The sequence below is a fragment of the Bufo bufo genome, chromosome 4 (assembly GCF_905171765.1).
Source record: "Bufo bufo chromosome 4, aBufBuf1.1, whole genome shotgun sequence".
NCBI lineage: Eukaryota > Metazoa > Chordata > Amphibia > Anura > Bufonidae > Bufo > Bufo bufo.
In genome coordinates, this window is record NC_053392.1 from 184,720,677 (window position 1) to 184,745,090 (window position 24,414).

A 24,414-nucleotide genomic window follows, 5' to 3' on the forward strand; every position below is an offset into this window, starting at 1 on the left:
CTAAATGCAAAAATAACGCATACCTCTTCTTCCAGCAAGAATGTACACGTTAACGTATATGGCTTTTTCCAGCAAGAAGACGTATATGTTAAATGTATATATATTTTTTTAAAGGGGAACTCTATATTGACAGATGCCACTGTATGGCATCTTTTGGAGGCATCCGTTCAACGTATACATTTTTTGTATAAGTTAAAACTTAAGACAAAACCGTTATGTGAACCCAGCCTAATACTGACAGTCACAATGCAATGCATTACAAAGGCGTAAACCGTAAAATAAAAAGCAATACAAATTTGGTGTCTCTGTAATTGTACTGACTAGAAGTTAATATGTTATTTTCCCACATGGTGTATGCTGCAATAACAATACCCAGAAATCAATGGCAGAGTTGCTGCCTTTACTTTATCCTGTTTCCCATAAAAGTGAAACAAAGTGATCAAAAAGTTGTCTTACCCCAAAATATAAAAAATGATAATGGCAACTCGGAAAAAAAATAAACCCTAACACAACTACGTTGAGAAAAAATAAAGAAATGTATGGTTTTCAGAAAATAACTGTACAGCTACATCAGAGGCTGTTCAATAACAACATGGCACCTGTAAACCAATACATCAAAAATCTGTACTGCAAAAGCCAAAAGGTGCTCTTTCCTTTCTGAACCCTGCAGCTTACCAAAACAGCAATTTACATCCACATTTATGGCATTTTAATAACCGGTAGAAGCTGCCTGGGGTAGGTGTGGTGTGTCTTGGTTGGCGAAAGCTGGGCACAACATATTGGGCAATTAAATGTATCTGTGGAAAACAATTTTTTTTGCAATTTTCATTTAGCACAGTCCACAGCTCATCATGGGGAATGTGTTATCAGAAAATGAATAATTCTTTAAATCATATATTTAAATTTTTTTTTTACTATCTGGTTCTAATTAGCAGAAAAAAAATTTGGTGGCACATTTCCTTTAATTTCTGCAAAACACCTTGATAATTATCGTGAGACAAGTAGTTTCCAAAATGTAGTCACTTATTGAGGATTTCCTATGTACCTTATGTGCTCTGCAAATGTGTTGTAGCGACCAAAAACCATTCCAGCAAAATATGTGATCCACTCTATCCCATAATACCTTGAGGTGCTGGGTTTCCAGAACAGGTTCACTTCTCAGGGGTTCTTGTTATTATTTAACCCAACAGCCTCTACAGTTGTCAGTAGTGATGAGCGGCAGGGGCTATATTAGAATTTGCGATATTTCACGAATATTTGGGCGAATATTCGTCATATATTTGCGGATTCACAAATTCTTGATTGTGAAAAATCATCAATGTAATATTCGCGTAATGCGAGCGAAATACAGGCGTGGGTCACTTTTGCTACATGTTCCAAGCTGCTAGAAGTTTCCTAAGACTGGAGAAAATGGTTGGCACGGCAGAACATTAAAAATGGCTTTATATGCAGTTAGAGTGCTCCAATATATTCGTGATTGCGCTAATCGGCACTAATGATGCGAATATTTTGGCGCAATACGTGAAACTTCACATTTTAGCAGATCTGCATGTATGTATGGACAGCAGAACCAGCTACACTATATCAGGATCTAACCTACACTGACTATCTCCCACTAACTATCTGTATTATATATATATAAGCTATCTAACTATCTAATGTAATGTAATGAGTGGAAAGCACAGAGCACAGCAATGACACTGCTGTCTCTCTAAGAACTCCATAAAACTGTAGAAAATGGCTACTGCGGAGGTTCTTATATAGTAAGGGGTAGGCAACTTTCCTATTGGTTGCTAGGGATGTTGCTAAGCTCAGACAAAGACATTGCAGCCTTCTCATTGGCCCACAAGCAAGAAGGGAGGTTACTGATAAAAAAAAAATCTAGAATATAAAAAATTACGAATATATATTACTATATTCTAAATATTCGCGAATTCTCGAAGTGACGATATTCACAATTAATATTTGCGATTCGAATATTCACGCCCAACACTAGTTGTCATCACAAGATGCATAAATCACTACATTGGGCCCCAAATGTGCATGGTGCTCTTTTACCCTTAGTCCTGTTGTATGTCCAGACAATAGATTAGGGCCACATGTACAGTGTTTATAAAACCAGAAAGCACTATAATAATAAGAGGACTAGCTTTTCACACTGGCATATGATGGGCACAACATATTGGACAATGAAATGGCATATCTATGTAAAAATTGCTGTTTTCACTTTGCACTAATTTTTTGCAAACCACCCGTGGGCTAAAAATGCTCACTACACTCCTTGGTAAATTCTGTGAAGGGGTGGTTTTCCAAAATAGGCTGACTTCTTGGGGGTTTAAATTTTTTATTTAACCTTAGAGCCTCTGCTGTTGTTGGCCAATGCCAATAAACAGTAGTTTATGACCACATATGGGGTGTTACCATATCCATGAGAAAATGGGTAACTAATAGGTCCTTTTTCTTCGGTTACCCCTTGTAAAAATGTAAAATCTGTGGCTAAAGCAGCATTTTACTGAAAAAAAATTTATATATTTTTTTTAACTTTCACAGCCAAGTGTTTCTAAATTCTATATAACACCTGGGTCACTACATCCATCAATAAATTCCTTGAAGGGTGTAGTTTCCAAAATGAGGCCACTTTTTTGCAGGTTTAGGGGTACCTCATGGTCTCTTTAAATGATATGTGGTGCCCGAAAACCATTCCAGCAAATTCTGCCCTCCAAAAGTCATATGATGCTTTTTCCCTTCTGCTTTGTGCCCGTACAGCAGCCTTCAACTACATATTGGGTGTTGCCGTATTCAGGAGAAATGTATAACAAATCTGGGTCTAAAGCAACATTTTATAAAAAAAAAATATGTTTTTTCATTTTCACAACCAAGTGTTTCTAAATTCTTTGAAACACCTGTAAACTCAAAGCATTCCTTACATTCCTCAGTAAATTCATTGAGGGGTGTAGTTTACAAAATGTTGTTACTTTTTGGGGCTTTCCACTGTAGGGCTACCTCAGGGTCACTTCAAAATCAACATGGCACCTGAAAACCATTGCAGCCTAATCCACCCTCCCAAAACCATATGGCACTTCTTCCCTTCTAAGTCCTGGCCTATACAGCAGTTTATGACCACATATGGGGTGTTGCTATATTCAAGAGAAAATGGATAACAAATTTTGGGGTGCTGTTTCTCATTTTACCAATGTAACAATTTATTGGAAGAAATAAAAATTTGAAGTAAGTGACTGGATTGGTCCTTAAAGTGGGTTTTGGAAATTTTCTTAAAAAATTGAAAAATTGCTTCTAAAATTCTAAGCCTTCTAACTTCCTAAAAATAAAATTAGGTATATGGTGAATGTTAATTAATAACTATTTTATGAGGTATCACTATCTGCCTTCAAATTTAGAAAATAGCAATTTTATTTTTTTTGTAAATATAGGGATTTTTATTTTAAACTAAATAAAGGTAAAATATATCTCCTCAAATGTAACCACTAACATGAAGTACAATGTGTCATGAGAAAATAATCTCAGAATCAGTTGGATTAGTAAAAGCATTCCAAAGTTATTGCCACATAAAGTGATACATGTCAGATTAGCAAAATTAGGCAGGGTCAGGAAGGTAAAAATGGCAGGGTCTAGAAGGGTTTAAAATGGTTGGGCAGTCATATAATTTTTTTTATAAAAATACAATTCAATTACTAATAATAAAGCAATTGTCCTCCGATTCCCTTATTTGACCCCCGGTTATGTCACCTTCATCACATGACTTTATCCCTTTTAGCCTCCTTAAACGAAACACGCTTGACCTTTGAAGTTAGGTAAGAGCTTGCTAATTTGAGTGTAGGAGCAGATGTCTTGCCACATTACAGATTCCTCATCCCATTAGACAAAGCGTGTTTAAGATCTGAGTCGGAGCAAGCGTCGGATGCACTGCCATCAAGTGATTCTATCCTAGTCACTTGATGGCAGTGCATCAGGCTGTGCACTGCTCCTGCACTCAAAATAACAAGCTCTTACCTAACTTTGCAACGTTTTGTCTAAGGAGGCTTCTAGGGGAGAAAGTCATGTGCTTGGCACATGGAATGTCCTGCCCCATCACTGTACGCTGGACAGTGAAAGTGACTAGAAGTCAGAAAAAGGAGTTGGAGGCCAAACTGCTAACACTTTATTATTAGTAAGTGGTAACAGCCATTATGGGTTAAATTATGTATGGCTGTGATCAAGGTAATCATTCACAAGATGATCGTTTGCTCAGTGGTTGTTCATTTATTAACATTTTTCTATCTAATTTACATGGCCACCTTAAAGGTGGATAGGTGATTAATATGAGTTCAGTGGGGGTCTGAGACCCGACACCACTGTTTCAGAAGGCTCCCTACACTGTGTAGTTTCAGTGACATCACTTGAATTGGAGCTGAGCTGCCACTACTCAATGTATGGAACTGTCAGCCTCCAGATCCGTACATCACACAGATACAGGCTATGACTGGCCCACAGAGGTACAGGTGAATCCACCGGTGGGCCCCTGAGCCAGGTGGGCCCCTAGTCTCCCACCCCCTGCACAAGTGACACATAACACAGTAGACTTACTGCACTACATATATATATTCAATGTACAGCACCTCAACCAGCCTATGTTCATATAAAAAACTTCATAGGTTTTGAAAGAAACTCCCTAGTTTATTATTATAGACACAATTAGAGCTGAGATTACTTCTAGCTATAGAGGAAAGCTAGCCAAGTATCTTCTTTTTTTCACAGGACCTACCTCCTCAAAGCTGCAGGGACCCCTATATTCAATCATCTGGTAGCATCTTGCTGCTGTTTGAGTAGGTAATATTTGAATGTATCTGTACAATTGGCCCCCAAAATAAATTTTACTGGTGGACCCTAGGCACCCCAGTCCGACACTGCACAGACACCATTGCTGCGGCAGCCCGAAATAGCTGATCTGTGGTGGTGCCGGGTCTCAGATCTGCACCTGTCTGGAAGATAGAGCATCATAGCCAGGAGAACCTTTTTAAGTAACAGTGTTCTGACAGTGAAGGAGTTTAAGCATGCATGGGATAGGCATAAGGCCATCCTTCATATAAGATAGGGCCAGGGGCTATCCATAGTATTCAGTATATTGGGCAGACTAGATGGGCCAAATGGTTCTTATCTGCCGACACATTCTATGTTTCTATGTCTCACTGTCACAGAAACTGTAAAATTAAAAGATCACCAATAGATAATGCTAATGTCAACCTTGTAGCCTGTAATTAGGCTTGATTTGCTGTGTGGATTTACTAGTCGTGGCTGACAACATAATACTAGCAACTAAGGGAAAGATGTGTTCACATGCTGTGTTGCTGACCTGTGGCGCCCTGGTGTTCTCTGGATATTGGACTTGTTAGGTCAGCGGCCTGTGCCCGCCACTGCCCTACCACTTACCATGACACCTGGTGCCCTCTGCGAGCTGCTGTCTCCATTGCTGTAGACCCTGTTCCCTTAGGACGCACGCGCTCACCTGTGACCTCTTAAAGGTCCAGTGCATGCATCTGCAAATTCCTCCCTAGCCAATGGCTGGGGTTCCCTTGGTATTTAAGGTTAGGGTGCCTGAGCTTTGTGTATTCCAATGTCTAGTTACCAGTGAAGGTCTAATCTCTTGTTTGAATACCTGTGTGCCATACCTTGCCTCCTGCCCCGACCTCTGATTTGCTATCTGGAATATGCATGTACTAAGCCTGTTCTGACCTTGGACTGTGTTTAGACTACGCCTTGCTATACCCTTTGGTGCTTCTGCTATTCTTTTGCATCTTACCTGCAATATCTCTGCATTATACCCCACCTGTGTTTTCTTGTTCTCCAGTGTTTACCAGCTCCACCAGTGTGTTCCAGTACCTCTAGTTTTCAGTGTCAAGTTCTATTTACCTAGTTAATCTGTATTGTCCCTGCTCCCACCCAGTATCCAGCCTGTTTGCCTTGCCTGAGTCTACTCACCTCACTGCTTGCAAGCTTCTCCTTGTGTCTTCATGTTTCTCTACAGCCAGGACTCCCAAGTTACCAAAGGCCTGTCTAAGTTCCTGTTCACATATTCCGGCAGTTTCGGTGCGTTTTCGGCATCCTGAGCTCCTGGTGCTTGCACTGGAGACCCCAACCACAGTGGGTCAGCTGCAAACCAGACTAGGACTGTCCCAGGGGTTAGCAGCCTGGTTGTTTCTCCACAGCAAAGTCCATATCCCTGTACAAAGGTTAAGGGTCCATTCACACGTCCGCAATTTCGTTCCACATTTTGTGGAACGGAATTGCGGACCCATTGATTTCTATGGGGCAGCACGATGTGCTGCCCGGATCTGGATTTGCGGATCCGCACTTCCGGGTCCGCAATTCCAATCCCGAAAAAAATAGAACATGTCCTATTCTTGTCCGCAATTGCCGGCAATGTGCCGTCAGCAAAATGCGGAATGCATATCGCCGATGTCCGTGTTTTGCGGATCCGCAAAACACACACGGACGTGTGAATCGACCCTAAAGGGTGAATACTAGAGAAGGACTGTAATAATGCCCTTAGGGTTAGCCCTTAGTCAAATCGGTTGTTTGGCCCAGTGGGTCCACACTCACTGATCCGTAACAGTATTGTATCTCATATCATACATAAAATATAAAATTTCTTCTTTAATGGGGTTGGCCACTTTCTGGCTACTTTTGGCCAATGTGTAGATAAGATGTCTATACGACAATTACTAATGTAGCCTTTGTTGTTTTTCTGTGTCGTTAGCTTTATTTTATCATGCCCCCTTTTTGGGCAAATATTCTGTGCTGTCCACACAGGAGACTATCCATAAGATGACTGCTGATGGAGGTTCATGTGACCAAGCAAAAATAACTCCAGACCCATCACTCAGCTTTCTCCACATCTCCCATCTAAACTTGTTTTGTTGGGAGTTTAGTGCAGGTGTACAGTGTTCATTTTAGGACATGGTCAGATATCATAGTAAAGTATCAGAATCATGCTAGTGTGACACCTGACACGTGACTCTGACACTTGACTCTGACACCTGACTCTGACTTTGATATTTGACTCTGACATCTGAGTTTGACTTATTGTCTTCATAGGTCAGGGTCAAAGTGAGAATGAGTTATAGATATATTGTGTATTTGTATGCTAAATCACACAACCAAAGAAAGTCTATAGCTGAGCTTATAGCTCTGTTTCTGAACTGCTATAAGCTGACATATCACATATCACTGAAGCTATAGCTCAGTGATATAGACACTTGCCTCTTATGCAGCGTTCTTGGGTTCAAATCCTCTATCGTCTTTAAAAAAATAATAAAATTTTATTGAGCCCTAGAAAAGAGGCAAATTCAAGTGATGTGTGACCATGATGTCTGACTCTTCTCACTAGTCAGCGTCGCAATGACTTTTAGGTTCATTGTACTTTTAATATGCTCAATCACATAGATGAAGAAAATCCTTTAGATTGCTGTCTTAAGCTATAGCTCGGTGGTTTAGATACTTGCCTCACATGTTGTGTTCTTGGGTACAAAACCCCTATGAGTCTTTAAAAAAAAAAAATCTTTTTATTTTATATAAGTACATTTTATAAAAGCACACTGAACCTAAAAGTCATTGCGATGCTGACTAGTGAGAAGAGAAGAGTCAGAAATCAGGGTCACACATCACTTGAATATGTCTCTTTTCAAGGGGTCAATAAAATGATTTTTTTTTTTAAAGACTGTTAGAGGTTTTGAACCCAAGAACACTGCATGTGAGGCAAGAGTCGAAACCACTGAGCTATAGCTTCAGACAACAACCTGAAGAATTTTCTTCATCTATGTAATTGAGCATATTAAAAGTACAATGAATATCAAAGTCAGGGTCAGAGTCAGGTGTCAGGGTCAAATCTCAGGGTCAGGTGTCAGTGTCAGGTGTCAAAGTCAGGTGTCGGGGTCAGGTGTCACACGTGTATTATTCTGATACTTGACTATGATATCTGACCATGTCCTAAAATGAACACTGTACATGTATACTGTGTTTGAATGGAGGAGGCTGAATGATTTGTCTCTTCACATGACCCTCCGTCAGTGGACATCTTATGGACAGGACCTCTGTGTGGACAGCACAAAAGACTTGGCCAACAAGCAAAAATACTTTATGAAATATAAACAAATGGTACAAAATAGCAAAAATGCCTATTTTAGTAAGTGCCATATTGTCATCTTACAAACACATTGATCAATATTAGCTGGAAAGTGACCAACCCCTTCCTGACATCTGCCGGCAGAGATTGGGGAAAGTGCCCTATTCTAATAATGAGCCGGAGCCTGTACTAGGCCTACAGGCTCATTATTAGTATATACCCCAGTTCAGGCTAGCAGGTAGCAGCACTGAACTGGGATATAGCAATTTCTGTACAGAATAATGGAGCAAATTTTAATGATTGACAATGGTGTTCCATTTGGGGACCTAACAAAACGTTTAAAAAAAAGTTTTTAAAAATATAAAAGAATATAACAATTTAAATCACCCCCAAAATAATAATAAATAAACAATCTAAAAAAATAACATCATGGGCATCGCTGCATACAAAAATGCACCTACAATTAAAATATAAAAAAGTTATCCCATACGGTGAATGGCATAATGGAAAAAAACTAAAATGGCTGATTCCCCTGTTTTTTCATTACTTTATTTCCCCAAAAACTGAATAAAAAGTGATCAAAAAGTCATACACACCCGAAAATCAAAGACAGTATGTCCTGCAAAAAATGAACCCACACACATCTCCGCCTACATAGCTATAAAAAATATATGAGGGTCAGAATATGGCAATGGAAATAAAAAAATATTTTTTTAAAAAGTTTACATTTTTTTTCAGTATTAAAACGCAAGAAAAAGTATACATGTTGGTATCGCTAGATTCATACTGACTTGGAGAATGAAGAGCACAATTAAGTTTTACCGCATAGTGAATGCCATAAAAAAAATAATTAAAACTATGGCGGAATTGCATTTTTTTCCAATTCCACCCCTTTTGGAATTTTTCCGCCACTTCCCACTAAATACTATCCAAATATGAAATGGTGACATGATAAAGTACAACTTTTTCCACAACAAACAAGCCCTCATATGGCTATGTGAATGGAAAAACAAAAAAAGTTATGGATCTGGGAAGGCAAAAATGGAAAATTGCCAAATCAGGAAAGGGTTAAGCAATACTATTAGGCCTCATGCACACGGTCGTTGTGCGGCCGTTTCCGTGCGTTGGGGACCGCAATTTGCGATCCCCAATTCAATGGCAACGTCCGTGCGGCGGCCGGGACGGATCGAGACCCATTCATCTTGAATGTGTCCGTGATCCGTCCGCACCGCAAAAAAATAGAACACAGCTCCGGATTGTTTGCACGGCTGAGAATAGGTCCCCTCAGAGTCAGTTATATTAGGCATAGTTTTTGTCTTTAGCCAATCCCCTCTTGTTACTTGTTACTAATACATATTTGTCAGAAGAAAAGCATTTTATAGATGTGGCTGTTAGCTTTCGACAGAGGTAGATGCTCAGAGGAGGATCATTAAGGTTGAAGTCTTTGCCATCTCAAGGTCTTTCCCCTCATCTTACTTCCTACCAATTCCTATGAATTCTACAATATAACGTGAAAATGCTGAAAAATAGAGAGTAAACATATGTTCCAGAGGCAAGTGACATGAAATATTGCATCAATTCATTCTATGGGACATTGTGAGATTTGCCTCCACACCTAAGCACAATATTGAACAATGCTGACATTTACACAGGTGAATAGTAGTTTCTAGAAGCGACATTATTATGTATTACCGATGGATTTTCAAGGAATGCTTGCATTTATCTAATAAGGGTTCCTGTCTGGTAGTTTGTAATTGAAATTGATCCCATGTGTTAAAAATTTGTGTTGTCAGACATGCTAAATTGTGGTGTTCACCATGTGTAACTAGGAGTCCACATCAGTCACCTGCTTAGGAATAAATGGCCTTCCAAGTAAGACATTGAGATCAGTCATAGAGAATGCTATGCTAGGGGATGTTCCAATGTGACGTAAATGCCGCAGACGTGTGTTCAAATCCGCAGCATTGTACTGTAGCACCACACAGTTTACAATTATTGAAAAATACATATCTTTATTAATACATCATCCATAATATTAAAAAGTTCATAACAGCGGCATGCATATACTATAAAAGGAGACAAACTGGGCGGTGTAATCCAATTAAACTATCCCTCAGTCGAATCAGGCGCAAATAAATTACGCGTTTCCCTCTAATACATCATCTCCCCATTACCCCCAAAGTAAAGTGCAAAGTGCCAATCATAAGAGGGGTTAAAATAGGGAGTTACTTAATCAACTCCACGTCGGGGTTGGAGTCATCCCGGGCGGGTATTTACTTGTTTATTTGATTATTTATTACCTGGTGGACTGTCCCTGTATGAATTATTTACTATGTCATCATTATGTAACTCCCTCCCTTAGATATGGAGGCATATAGGCCAATTTCTTTATTGAACACCGATGTAAAGCTTCTTTCAAGGATTCTTGCTACAATGTTATTACATCAATTATACATTCGGATCAGAATGGTTTAATTCCTTATAAGGGTACGCATTATAATTTACAGCCCCTATTTGTGAATATACAGTCTTCGGGAAGGGGGGCGGGGTAGGTGGTGTCTCTCGCTCCATCCTGTCCCTTGATGCCTCTAAGGCCTTTGATAGGGTGGAGTGGAGATTCCTCTGGAAGGTTTTGGAAAAATGGGATTTGGAGCTAGGTTTATAAACATGATTAAGCTTTTGTATAAGTCCCCCAAGGCCAGATTGAATATTAATGGGTGCTTGACAGACAGCATTGTATTGAATAGAGGCACCCGTCAAGAATGCCCACTTTCCTCATTACTATTCGATATATATATAGAGCCTTTTGCGGCCAGGGTTAGGCAAGATTCTGGGATTGAAGGATTTGGAATATTGGGAAGGGAGGATCGTATTTCTTTATATGCAGATGATGTATTTTTTTTTATACAGAATACTAATACTACACTCCCAAGAATTATTCAAACAGTTAATTCCTTTGGTAAAGTATCAGGTCTGTATATTAATTGGTCAAAAACCATACTTATGCCCTTAGACAGCTTTTAACTTTTCAATGAGGGGCCCCTGAATATCTTGAAGCTTTCTGACTCATTTGAATGTTTGGGTATGTTGATATCTCCTAGGATTGAAGATTATTTGCTCCTTAACCTGATTCCATTGATAACTAAAACGAGAGCCAAAATTGCGCTGTGGCTCAGACTTCCTCTATCTAGGGCCGATAGAATATACCTTATTAAGTCCATTGTGCAGGATGGCATAGCATGTTTACATCACTGCAATCCAGTCAATTATCTAATATACAAGAGGATTATAGAGAGACTGAGAAACTGTTTAGTAAGTCCTGGCGTACTATTAGAGGCTGGTTGGGAATAAAGGGATCTTTGGGTTGTACGCCCCTTTGGCATAATCATTACTTACCGGTTCTAGATGAATTGGCAGGGGATCACTATTGGCAGAAAAATATTATTTTATATGTTGCACAGGTAGTGAGGAATGGGGAAATACTTTTATTTTTGGAGTTAGCACAAAGTGAGAATATAATTATTTTATTTTGGTTTAGGTATTTTTTGTTACGTTCTGCACTGTATAGTGTTAAAGAAAAATCGGTGTTACAGATCTATACTTCTACACCTTTAAATGATCTAATGGGAATTGCAGGTCACAAGTTTAAGATTGCTCAATTTTATAAATTACTAGTTAAAGCACTATTTAATAACAAAGGGCTTGGGGAGCCGAATGTTCAACCATACAATTGGATGACTGGGTGAACATATTGTCTAATCTGAGACTAGTGTCCCACAACTTTAATCAGGTTTTAGTTCAATTCAATATTTTACATAGAATTTATGTTAAGCCATTGTGGCTTAATAAATGTGGGGTAAGGAACACATCTAATTGTCCGCGGTGCGATTCACCAGGTGCCAACACATTTTTGGGTATTGCTCAGAATGTAAAGAGTATTGGGCTGCAATTGATGACTTTATTACTTGAAAATTGAAGGTAGAGATTCCTTTTAGGGTGGAATGCTGGATATTGGGTGATCTCTCCAAGGTAAACTGTCATAAATATAAAATGACTCTTGATAAAGGTAATGTTTTTGGCGAGACACTTGATTACACAGGTTTGGTTTTCCAAATGTGACTATATGGCTTAACTTGGTTAACAAGATAAAAAAATATGAAAAGGTTCTCTATAAGCAAAGAGACATATAGAGGAAAAATGGATTAGGATATGGGGTGAGTGGAAATTTAAAATTTCTCTGTCCTGACTCCTCCTCATTCAGAGAGATGCACCGCAGTGTGAGGGAGGGTATTAAAGGGTGGCTTTAAAAAAAGGAATGAAATAATAATTCAGATATGAATTTGGATGTAAAATTTTGCTTGATTCTTAAAAAATAAATTGGGGAAAAAACAAACATCTCATCTACAGACTGTGGAGTGTGTTGCACCGAAATGTATTTATTATTTATTTTATGCTCTTATATAGCGCTGCTATATTCCGCAGTGCTTTGCAGACATTAGCATCACTTTGTCCCCAATGGAGCTCGCAATCTAAGTTCCATATCATAGTAGGTGCTAACCACTGAACCACTGTGAAATCTGCACATACAGTAACTTGACATGCGGTGGAGATTTTAAATCAGCAGCATGTCAATTTATGTTGTGGAATACCACGGATTTCACCTTTTGCAATGGAGAGAGTGAAGTCTGTAGCAAATCAACAAGCTTTTCCATCATGAAATCTGTCGAATCTGGCCCGATCTACTGCGCGTTCTTTCCAAAGGATTTTCCACTGCAGAATATCCACAATGGACTTACCATACACTTTTCCCTCTTGAATACATAGAGGCACTTTGGTTAGGCAGAGGATGCACCAAAATAATTGTTGGGTGTGGGTTAGAGAAGACACTAGTAGCTTGTGATGAGGCAGAACTTAGTTTACTTGTGTGGATTAAGTTCCAAACATAAAAGACACTTCAGCAAACTGTAACAGCAGCCATCTTGGTATAAAGAGAGAAAGAGAGAGAGAGAGACAGAGAAAACCAACAAGTTTTACTGATATACACAACAGGTAACCTTAACATACAGTGCCATCTACTGGTCAAGTGATATTAATACACAATACTGTATATGGTACATGCTGTTGCATCCCCAACACGCCTTCTCAACGGCATGTGCATAATTATACGACATTCAGTCTCTTTTGTAGAAAACAATGACGTTCCCTTGTCTGCAGTCATCTCCTCTGATGAACAGTACTGGATGTCGATAACTCCTTGTTCTTGCATGTCCCTGAGCAGATGATATCTTACATCAATGTGCTTGGTTCTTGGGTTAATCTTCTCAGAGTGTGTAAGCTTTATGCATCCCTGATTGTCTTCAAAGATGGGTGTGGGTTGTGACATATTTAGTCCTATGTCTAGTAGAAGTTGACGAATCCAAATTGCTTCTTGACATGCATGTGCTGCTGCTATGTATTCCGCTTCAGTTGAAGAGAGTGCAACAGTCACTTGTTTCTGACTAGACCAGCTTATGGTTCCTTGTCCATACTGGGAGATGTAACCACTTGTAGATTTGCAGTCAGTGGTGTCTCCAGCCCAATCGGTGTCCACATATCCAATCAGTTTTGGGGTTGACGATGCTGGAAGTCTCAGCTTCATCCGATTTGTTCCCTTTAAGTACTGCATTACCCTCTTTACTGCATTCCAGTTGCGTTGACACGGTGTTGCGACTTTCCTGCAAAGTATTCCCACTGCTACAGCGATGTCTGGTCTTGTCACGGTGGCGATCTATAGCAATTTTCCGATTGCCCTGCGGTAATAATCATTGTTAGGTAACAAGTTTTCTGTTCCATTGTTTTTCGGATAATCTGGTTCCATTGGTGTTCTCGCTTCCTTTGCATCTTGCATGTGAAACTGTTCTAATATTTGTGTAATATTCTGACTTTGGTTAAGAAGAGAGCTTCCATCCTCTTCCCACTCTATTTGAATTCCTAGGTAGTGAGTAATGTTCCCCAACTCTTTAATTTCAAAATTTTGTTTCAGTTTGTGAACTATTTGGTCATAGTCCCCTTCTTGTTCAAAACACATCAAGATGTCATCAACATAAATTAGGATGTATGTCCATTTGTTCTCTTGATTCTTTGAATACAGACATGGATCTGCTTTACTTCTTGAGAATCCTTCTTTTGTGAGTATTTCGTTCACTTTTTCATTCCACACTCTCGTTGCTTGCTTGAGCCCATAGATGCTCTTTTGCAGTTTGCATACAAGATTCTTTTCCTTCTCAAATCCTGGTGGCTGTTCCAGGTATAGATCCTCCTTGATGTCTCCATACAGAAAAGCAGTTTTGACATCTAGGTGCTTGCATTCCCTTTCTGGCAGCAATGCTATGGAGTGTTCTTATGGTGGAATGTTTCACAACTGGAGCAAATGTCTCATCATAATCTTCTCCACATTTCTGGGAGTATCCCTTGGCAACTAATCTTGCTTTGTATCTATAGATGTTTCCTTCTGCATCATATTTCACTTTAAAAGTCCATTTGCTTCCGATATTTTTGCGACCAGGAGGAAGTTCTATTTTCTTGAAGTGATTTTATTTCTTCTTCAGCTGCTTTTCTCCATTGATCGGCTTCCCTTCTTGGCAAAGTTTCTATGTCTTCCCAGGATGTTGGCTCCTGTGTTTGATGTGTTTTAGCAGCGTATGATAACCTGCGGTGTGGTATCCCTTTTGTCATCCGAGAGGATCTTCTGATTTCTTGTTCTTCAGTGGGTGCTATTGGCTCGTTGATTGTAAGTTCCACTTCTTGTTCTGGCTCTTGTCCTGCTACGCATGGGTCAGCGTTTCTTGATGATTCAGCGCGCCAATCCTTTCCACATTTTTCAAGAATTGTATTATCGGGTGCTTCGCTTTCATCAAAATAAACACTGATGCTTACTGTGACCTTGTTGGTCTTTGGACAAAGGATTCTATATGCCTTAGTCTGCTCACTGTAGCCCGCCAGAATGCCTTCTATGGCTTTGTTCTCCAACTTGGAGCGTTTCTCCCTTGGAATGTAGGCATATGCTTTACAGCCAAACACTCTGATGTGCCCTACGTTAGGTTTTGATCCATTCCACATTTCATATGGTGTACTTTCAATAGCTTATGATGGGAGCCTGTTTTGTAGGTATGTTACAGTCATTATCCCCAGTATTTGTTAGGTAATGCAGCGGCTGAAATCATACATCTGGTCATTTCTACAAGAGTGAGATTCTTTTTTTCTGCTACGCCGTTTTGCTCAGGAGTGTATGGTACAGTTGTTTGGTGTATAATACCTTGTGTCTTTAGGTATGATTCAATCTCTGTACTCATATATTCCCCTCCATTGTCAGTGCATATTATTCCAGGTTTCCTTTGAAACTTGTTGCTTGTCATAGCTACAAACTCTTGAAGTTTTTCTAATGTCTCACTTTTGTGCTTCATCACGTTATTGTGTACCTAGAATAATCATTGATAAAAGTCAGTAAATATCTGTTCCCGCCGAATGTGGTAGTTTTCATTGGTCCACACACATCACTGTGTATCAGTTCCATGGGTTTAGTGTTTTTTTTGTGACTGGTCTATGGAAGAGAGGTTTGGGTGGCCTTTGCTTTGATGCAACACGTGCACTTGCTGAGTGTGTGGCAAAGCAATATTTTCATGTCTTCTGATAGACCTCTCTTTGCAAAGTCCTTTATAGCTTCTGGGTTTCGATGCCCCAATCTTCTATGCCACAGGTGGATGCACTTGTCATGTGGGTTATGAGTTGCCGTTTTAGCCTTCTCACTTTCAGTGACGAGTTTGTACAGATGTTCATTTAACCTTACTCTTGCTAGAATTTCTTTGCTTTGTCTTATGCCTTCATGCACCTTCGGAGCTGTCTCTGATCTCTCGTTCTCTTCACTATGCAGATTTTCCTTTCTTCTGCTCTATTCATCAATAAATTTTCCCTTAACATATTCTAGCGTTAGTTCAGCTTCCGGTCTAGTTTCTAGAGAATTTATAAAGGCACTGTATGATTCTGGAAGGCTGCATAGCAGTAATGCTACTACATGATTGTCTTTCATTTCTTCACCTATTGCGCCCAGCTGGTCCACAATCTCTAGCATAGCCTTTATATGTTCACCCATTTCCTGCCCTTTTTCCAGCCTCATATTATACAGTTTGCATAACAGATATAGTTTACTGTTTAGGCTTGCACGTTCATGCAGTTTTTGTTATGCAGTCCACATACCTTTTAGCTTTGTTTTCTTTCCTTATATGAGTTGACCATCCTCCACTAACAGGCTTATGACTGCTTTTGCTTGCCTGTTTTTTCTGTCCCATTCTTCCGGGTTGTCATTGGGTCTGTGTGTATCTAGTACCTGTCATCTTTGGATAACAACATTTCACACTTAAACTTCCATAGCTGGTAGTTGGTAATGTTGAGCTTTGCTATTTTAAACTTCATATTTGAAGCACTTGCCATCTTTCAGTGAATTGGATGCAGCTCTTGTTTCCTCACACAGGATTTGGTAGGATCGTAGATGCAGCACTTACTTGCTTGTAGTTTTCCTTTTTCTAGTGTCCAGAGCTTCGCCCATAACCTGTTAGTTGTGGGTTAGAGAAGACACTAGTAGCTTGTGATGAGGCAGAACTTGGTTTTCTTGTGTGGATTAAGTTCCAAACATACAAGACATTTCAGCAAACTGTAACAGCAGCCATCTTGGTATAAAGAGAGAAAGAGAGAACCAACAAGTTTTACAGATATACACAACTGGTACCCTTAACATACAGTGACATCTACTGGTCAAGTGATATAAATACACAATACTGTATATGGTACATGCTGTTGCATCCCCAACGATAATCACAGTGGAGCATGGTGTGTGATAGAATTGATGCAACCTGATACAAAATCTATTTCTTGGCTTAGTATTTGTTGACCAGTATTCTGCACTTTTCCAAAAACATAGCCACAACCCCTTTACTTGAAGCTGTCTGGTGAGGTGCACAGACTGTCTAAAACAAGTAACAAATCTGGTGTATGGTGTGTACGCCAGTTTTCTGTAACTTGCATCCCTACATGAATGGCTTATTTTAGAGCAGTATTTTGCGCCTTTCCAAAAATTTAACCAAGTCCCCTTTTCCTAGAAACTTTTGAAAAGTGTCCAGTGAGGCACGAAAGTGTCTAAAAAATGTAAATCTGGCACATGGGATATACTCTTATTTTTTGGGCACAATTCAGTACAAGAGATCTGTAATCAGTTATGAACTGACTGCATCATAACACACTATGACACAGTCAGTTCAGGGGAGCAGTGGTCGGACTGGAAGATCCGGCAGATACAAGGACAGTGTTTCGATGGCCGATCATTGTCGAGTGCATGAGCCCTAAATCTGCTAATTGTTCCCACAAAATATAATAATATATATACTGTAAAATAGGCATACTGGACCTCACAACAAGGCATTTGGTTCTGACCACCAATTCATGGTGGCAGGAGAAAATATATCCCACTGACCATTATAAGGAAGCTTCATGTGTACCACTGTCAGATAACTGCTAGAAGAAAATATACAATATGTTTCAAGACGTTAACTTTGTTAAATAAACCAAAACTCCTGACTTTTTGAAAGTTGCTACAATGTTTCCCTCAAGCTAAAATCTCCAACATCAGAGTTCATACGTATAAGCTACTGTAGACTTTAAAGGGTTTCTGTCACCCTGCAAAACTCTTTTTTTTTTTTTGGATAGTTAGATTGCTCATAGTGCGATATAGCAGAATATAATGCTCTTACTTACTTTCATGCGGCCGATTCTTTATAAAACGAACTTTTATAATATGTAAATGAGGGCTCTACCAGCAAGTAGGGCGTCTACTTGCTGGTAGCTGCTGCAGAAATCCGCCCCCTCGCCGTGTTGATTGACAGGGCCAGCCGTGATCTCCTCCTCCGGCCAGCCCTGTCAGTAATTCAAAAATCGCGCGCCTCGCGTCATTCGGCGCAGGCGCTCTGAGATGAGGAGGCTCGTCTCCTCAGCACTCCCTCAGTGCGCCTGCGCCGATGACATCACCGAAAGAGAAGACGTCATCGGCGCAGGCGCACTGAGGGAGTGCTGAGGATACGAGCCTCCTCATCTCAGAGCGCCTGCGCCGAATGACGCGAGGCGCGCGATTTTTGAATTACTGACAGGGCCGGCCGGAGGAGGAGATCACGGCTGGCCCTGTCAATCAACACGGCGAGGGGGCGGATTTCTGCAGCAGCTACCAGCAAGTAGACGCCCTACTTGCTGGTAGAGCCCTCATTTACATATTATAAAAGTTCGTTTTATAAAGAATCGGCCGCATGAAAGTAAGTAAGAGCATTATATTCTGCTATATCGCACTATGAGCAATCTAACTATACAAAAAAAAAATATGAGTTTTGCAGGGTGACAGAAACCCTTTAACATGTACAGCAGGTCCATAAACTGCTGTATAGATGTTTAGTACATGTATAAAAACATAGTGTATATATATATATATATATATATATAGTACATAGTGTCAGAAATGCCACGACCCATGCTGAATGGTTGGGGTCCCTGAAGTCAGACCCCCACTGATCAAACATTGATGGCCTTTAGTAGGGTTTAAAGCAGTGGCGTGGGGATCGCCATAGCAACCATAGCAGTGGCTATGGTGCCCTACGCCACAGGGGGCCCGTCTGGGCCGCCTTCTGTTGATTTTTTAAAATTTTTAAAATTTTTTATTTACATACACACTACACACAGGCAGCCAGACCCGAGCCGCGGACCGCCCGCCCACTACACTAGACTAGTGTAGTGGGCGGGGCGTGGGCGGTCCGCGGCTCGGGCCTGGCTGGGGAGGAGTCAGGACTGAAGCAGGGCGCACGCAGGGCCGGGCCGACACAGTGGCTGGGGAGGCTCCAGCCAGGCCACTGAGTAACTCAGAAGATCCGATGGTATATTCTAACCCCCAGGCGTTCCCATGGGGACGGGGACGCTTGCCTGGGGGTTAGAATATACCATCGGATCTGAGTTTTCACGAGCTCAGTGAGACAGGGACGCGTGTCTGGGGGTTAGAATATACAGGGCCACGCCGCTCACAGCAGTATATTTATAAACTAATCAGTAACTACTTTAACTTTAATCATTGCTCATTGCTGATCTCTTTACTTGGATTATTTGGATATTATTATTATTATTATTTATTATTAAAGTGCCATTCATTCCATAGCGCTGTACATATGATAAGCGGTGCACATACATAATACAGACAATTGCACTAATCATAAACAAGACAAGTTACAAACTGGTACAGAAGGAGAGAGGGCCCTGCCCGTGAGGGCTTACAATCTACATGGTATGGGAGAAGGACACAGTAGGTGCGAGTTAAGTTGGTCATGGCGGTATAGAGGCAGCAGGGTCACTGGTTGTAGGCTTGTCTGAAGAGGTGGGTTTTCAGGTTTCTTTTGAAGGATTCCAATGTAGGTGAGAGTCTGATATGTTGGGGTAGCGAGTTCCAGAGTATGGGGGATGCACGGGAGAAATCTTGGAGTCGATTGTGGGAAGAGGCGATAAGAGGAGAGGAGAGAAGGAGGTCTTGTGAGGATCGGAGAGTGCGTGTGGGGATGTATCGGGAAAGTAGCTCAGAGATGTAGGGAGGGGACAGGTTATGGACAGCCTTGTATGTATTTGTTAGTACTTTGAAGTGAATTCGCTGGGCAATGGGGAGCCAGTGAAGGGATTGGCAGAGGGGAGAGGCAGAGGAGTAATAGGGTGAGAGGTGGATTAGTCTGGCAGCAGAGTTGAGGATAGATTGGAGGGGTGCGAGAGTGCTAGATGGAAGGCCACAGAGGAGAATGTTGCAGTAGTCTAGGCAGGAGATAATGAGGGCATGTACAAGAATTTTCGCAGATTCAAAGTTAAAGAAAGCACGGATGCGGGAGATGTTTTTGAGGTGGAGGCGGCAGGTGGTGGAAAGAGCTTGGATTTGCGGTCGGAAGGAAAGTGCAGAATCCAAGGTCACTCCAAGGCAGCGGACTTTGTTGACCGGGGAGAGTGTGCAGCCATTGGTCATAATAGATAGGTCTGTTGAGGGGGTTGAACAAGATGGGGGAAAGATTATAAATTCTGTCTTATCCATGTTAAGTTTTAGAAAGCGAGAGGCGAAGAAGGATGATATAGAAGATAGACATTGTGGGATTCGTGATAGTAAGGTGGTGATGTCTGGACCAGAGAGGTAGATTTGTGTGTCGTCAGCGTAGGAGTGATACTGAAAGCCATGGGACTCTATGAGCTGTCCCAGGCCAAAAGTGTAGATAGAGAAGAGCAGGGGTCCTAGGACAGAGCCTTGCGGGACACCTGCGGGATATCTTACTCTGTCTTAGCTCCGGTAACAGCAGGCAGTGCGGGCGGGCGGCGCTCACTCACTGACGTCACGCGCCTGCTCCTCCCACTAGGCGGCGAAGGCGCGTGACGTCATTGAGTGAGCGCCGCCCGCACTGCCTGCTGCTACCGAAGCTAAGACAGAGTAAGATATCCAAATAATCCAAGTAAAGAGATCAGCAATGAGCAATTATTAAAGTTAAAGTAGTTACTGATTAGTTTATAAATATACTCCTGTGAGCGTCGGGGAGGGGGATCTGTGGATGGCACTGTTTAGGGGGGATCTGTGGATGGCACTGTTTAGGGGGGATCTGTGGATGGCACTGTTTAAGGGGGAGATCTGTGGATGGCACTGTTTAGGGGGGAGATCTGTGGATGGCACTGTTATGAGGGGGGGGTCTGTGGATTGCACTGTTTAAGGGAGGGGGAATCTGTGGATGGCACTGTTTAGGGGGGGATCTGTGGATGGCACTGTTTAGGGGGGATATGTGGATGGCACTGTTTAGGGGGGAGATCTGTGGATGGCACTGTTTAGGGGGAGATCTGTGGATGGTACTGTTTAGGGGGGAGATCTGTGGATGGCACTGTTATGAGGGGGGGAATCTGTGGATTACACTGTTTAGGGGAGGGGGGATCTGTGGATGGCACGGGGGGGGGGGCCCATAATTTTTTTTGCTATGGGGCCCATGCATTTCTAGCTACGCCCCTGGTTTAAAGTTAAAAGCTTTAGTTTTGTTGTAAGCACAAGAACCACAAACATGATAGAAGTGATTATAGAACATTGCAAGTTATGCTTCAATATTTGTGTATCTTTTTTCTTACCTTAGGTTACAGTGTAGCACATGCTGTGCTATGTGATGTGATCACACAGTTCCATTTTATCCTGTTGTGAGCCATAATCTGCTCAAAATTGGAGCAAAGTGGGCCATTGTAATGTCAACCATTAGATATACAATGTCACACACAGTTCGAATCTGCGAAGTGTGTGATTGGCAGGAAAAACCAGGTGGTGCTAGCACCATTTTATTTTTCTAGAACAGAACCCTGAAGGAAGCCCCTGTCCTCTACATAAAAAGTAATTTACAGCTTCTGGTTAGCAGATCGCTGATCGCAAGTGATTTCATGTGTTGCATGATTTCGACCGATGAATGAGTATCTTATCTGTAAAGAATAAATCAAGGCAACTGGACGTACTGTAGATTTCTTGAAAACGTTTCACTCGTTCTTCCAATGAGCTTTCTCAATTCTGAGTGACTGTACAAGAATTCTCTGGGAATAAATATGTAACTGAATCAACATCTGGTAATTATACCCAGCATGGGGTCAGAGGTCATTATACCCAGCATGGGGTCAAAGGTGTTGATCCCATTATCCTAATTGGAGTCAGTAGTTGATAAAGACTTCCCAGAAAAAGGTGTCAAGACAGCATTGTATGTGGCAGACAATAGATGTCTAACCCCCCTTACCTCTATTTAAGCTTGACTTCTCCATTTTTACGAAGATGGCCTCCTTCACACCTCGTTTGTACCAATCGGCCTCCTTATCCAAACCACGTACTTGACTGTTTTCAAAGGTGTGACCTGTTTCTTTTAGATGTAAGTACATGGCTGAATCTTGACCAGAGGTTTTGGCTCTTCTATGCTGAGTCATATGCTGATGTAGTTGTTGTTTTGTTTCGCCGATATACAGTTCTGAGCATTCCTCATTGCACTGGACTGCGTACACAATGTTGTCCATCTTGTGTTTAGGCGTTGGGTCTTTGGGGTGAACCAGTTGTTGCCTCAGTGTGTTGCTGGGTTTAAAGCAGACAGGGATGTGATGTTTATAAAAAATCCTTTTGAATTTCTGAGACACCCCAGCTACATATGGGATAACCATATTCTTGCGTATGTCATGCTTCTCGCCCTCACTGGTAGTCTTGGTGCTCTTTCTTCTCCTTCCTTCTGTTTTGACAAAGGCCCAAACTGGATACCCACAAGTTTTAAGTGCCCCTCTGAGGTGTTTGAATTCCTTCGCCTTGGCCTCTGTGCTGGTGGGGATTTTCTCTGCCCGGTGGTGTAGGGTCTGGATGACTCCCAGTTTGTGGTCTAGAGGATGGTGGGAATCAAATAGCAGGTACTGGTCTGTGTGTGTTGGTTTTCGATAGAACTCTATTCCCAGCTTCCTTCCCTCTTCCACTGTTATAAGACAGTCCAGAAACACCAGTTTGTTGTTCTGCATATCTTCCCGCGTGAAATTGATGTTATGATCCACTGAGTTGACGTGGTCGGTGAAAGCCTGTAACTCTTGTTTATGAATTTTAACCCAAGTGTCATCCACATATCTGAACCAATGACTCTGTGTAATTCCCTTTAAAGTGGTCAGTGCTTTCCTTTCTACTTCCTCCATATACAGGTTCGCTACAATAGGTGAGACTGGCGATCCCATAGCACAGCCATGTTTTTGCTTGTAGAACTTGTCCTTGTACTTGAAGTAGGTGGTACTCAGACAAAGGTCCAGTAAGGCACACACTTGGTCTGGGCTAAGTTCTGTTCTGCAGCCTAAGGTGTTGTCTAGTAGCAACTGTTTCCTGACTGTTTCAATTGCCTCTGTAGTGGGTATGCAGGTGAAGAGGGATGTAACATCATAGGAGACCATTGTTTCTTCTGTGCCCAATACCAAGTTCTGGATTTTGGTGGTGAAATCCTGAGAGTTTTGTATGTGATGTTGTGTGTTTCCAACCAAGAGCGCTAGGATTCTGGCTAAGTATTTTGCCACATTGTAGGTCACAGAGTTGATGCTGCTGACAATTGGCCTGAGAGGGTTCCCGTCCTTATGTATTTTAGGAAGTCCATAAATACATGGAGGGGCTTCCCCAGGGTAGAGGCGATTATACATGGCCCGATCAATGATTTTGTCCTTTTCTAGTTGTTGTAGTAGTTCTATAATCTTCTTCTTGTAGCCACTGGTTGGGTCTCGTCTTAGGGCCTCATATGTGTTGTTATCATCCAGGAGTGTGGTCACCTTGGCATCGTAGTCAGATGTATTAAGTACAACCGTGCATCTTCCTTTATCCGCAGGCAGGATGGTGATGTTTGTGTCTTTCTTCAGGGATGTAACCGCCCTTCTTTCTTCTCTAGTCAAGCTTGAAGGAGGTGGTTTGGCACTGGCCAGTGGCTGAAATAATATCAACTATTGGTATAATTCTTGGTGTGATTGCAAAATTCAACCCTTTCGCAAGGACATACATCACAGGCTGGGTGAGAACCTGGTCTAAAAGATTCTGCACCCATTTCACTTTGTTTTGCAGTGTCCTTGTTTCCTCCTTTCGCCTCCCCAAAATGCAGAACTTGTTATTCTGCCTCTCCTTGCTCTTAGTGTGCTGAGCTAGCTGTGCTTGTACTGTGAAATCTGCTACTTTCCTCCACGTTTCAGCGGGTAGCTGCAAAGTCAGGTCCTCTTTCAGCTGACTGATAGTTTGTTTCAAGGCTTCAACTGTGAAATGGGTCTGTCGTACCCGTTCATTTAGTAGTTGCTTCTGGGCTTTTTGTAGAATCATCTCAGCTCTGTGACCCTTCACCGTGGAGTCCAAACTGATGCTGCATGGTACCAGCCCCTGTTTTCGGCATCTGAGGTTGAAACGCAGGTGGTTTCTTTAGTCTGCCAGTTTTCTTGCTGTTTTTTCATATTCTCGTACAAGTTTAAGGGTTTTCCCCCCAAAATGTGTTGCAATATGTCTGTGAAGGTTCTCATTTATCCAGGTCATGGTATATCTGCACAGATATACCATGACCTGGATAAATGAGAACCTTTACAGACAATGAGTATCTTGCTTGTTCATCACGTGATCGAAAGCACCTTTACATTTTATTTTTCTAGAACAGAACCCTGAAGAACATTTACATCTTCCAGCAGTCATTTCTGACTTTAATGTGTAAAGGAGTGAG

The 24,414-nt window shown here is 41.4% G+C and overlaps 1 pseudogene; it reads right to left on the bottom strand.

Annotated features, from left to right (window-relative positions):
* Positions 1-13,886: 13,886 nt before the first annotated feature.
* On the bottom strand, positions 13,887-24,233 carry LOC120999092 (annotated as a pseudogene).
* Positions 24,234-24,414: the final 181 nt, after the last annotated feature.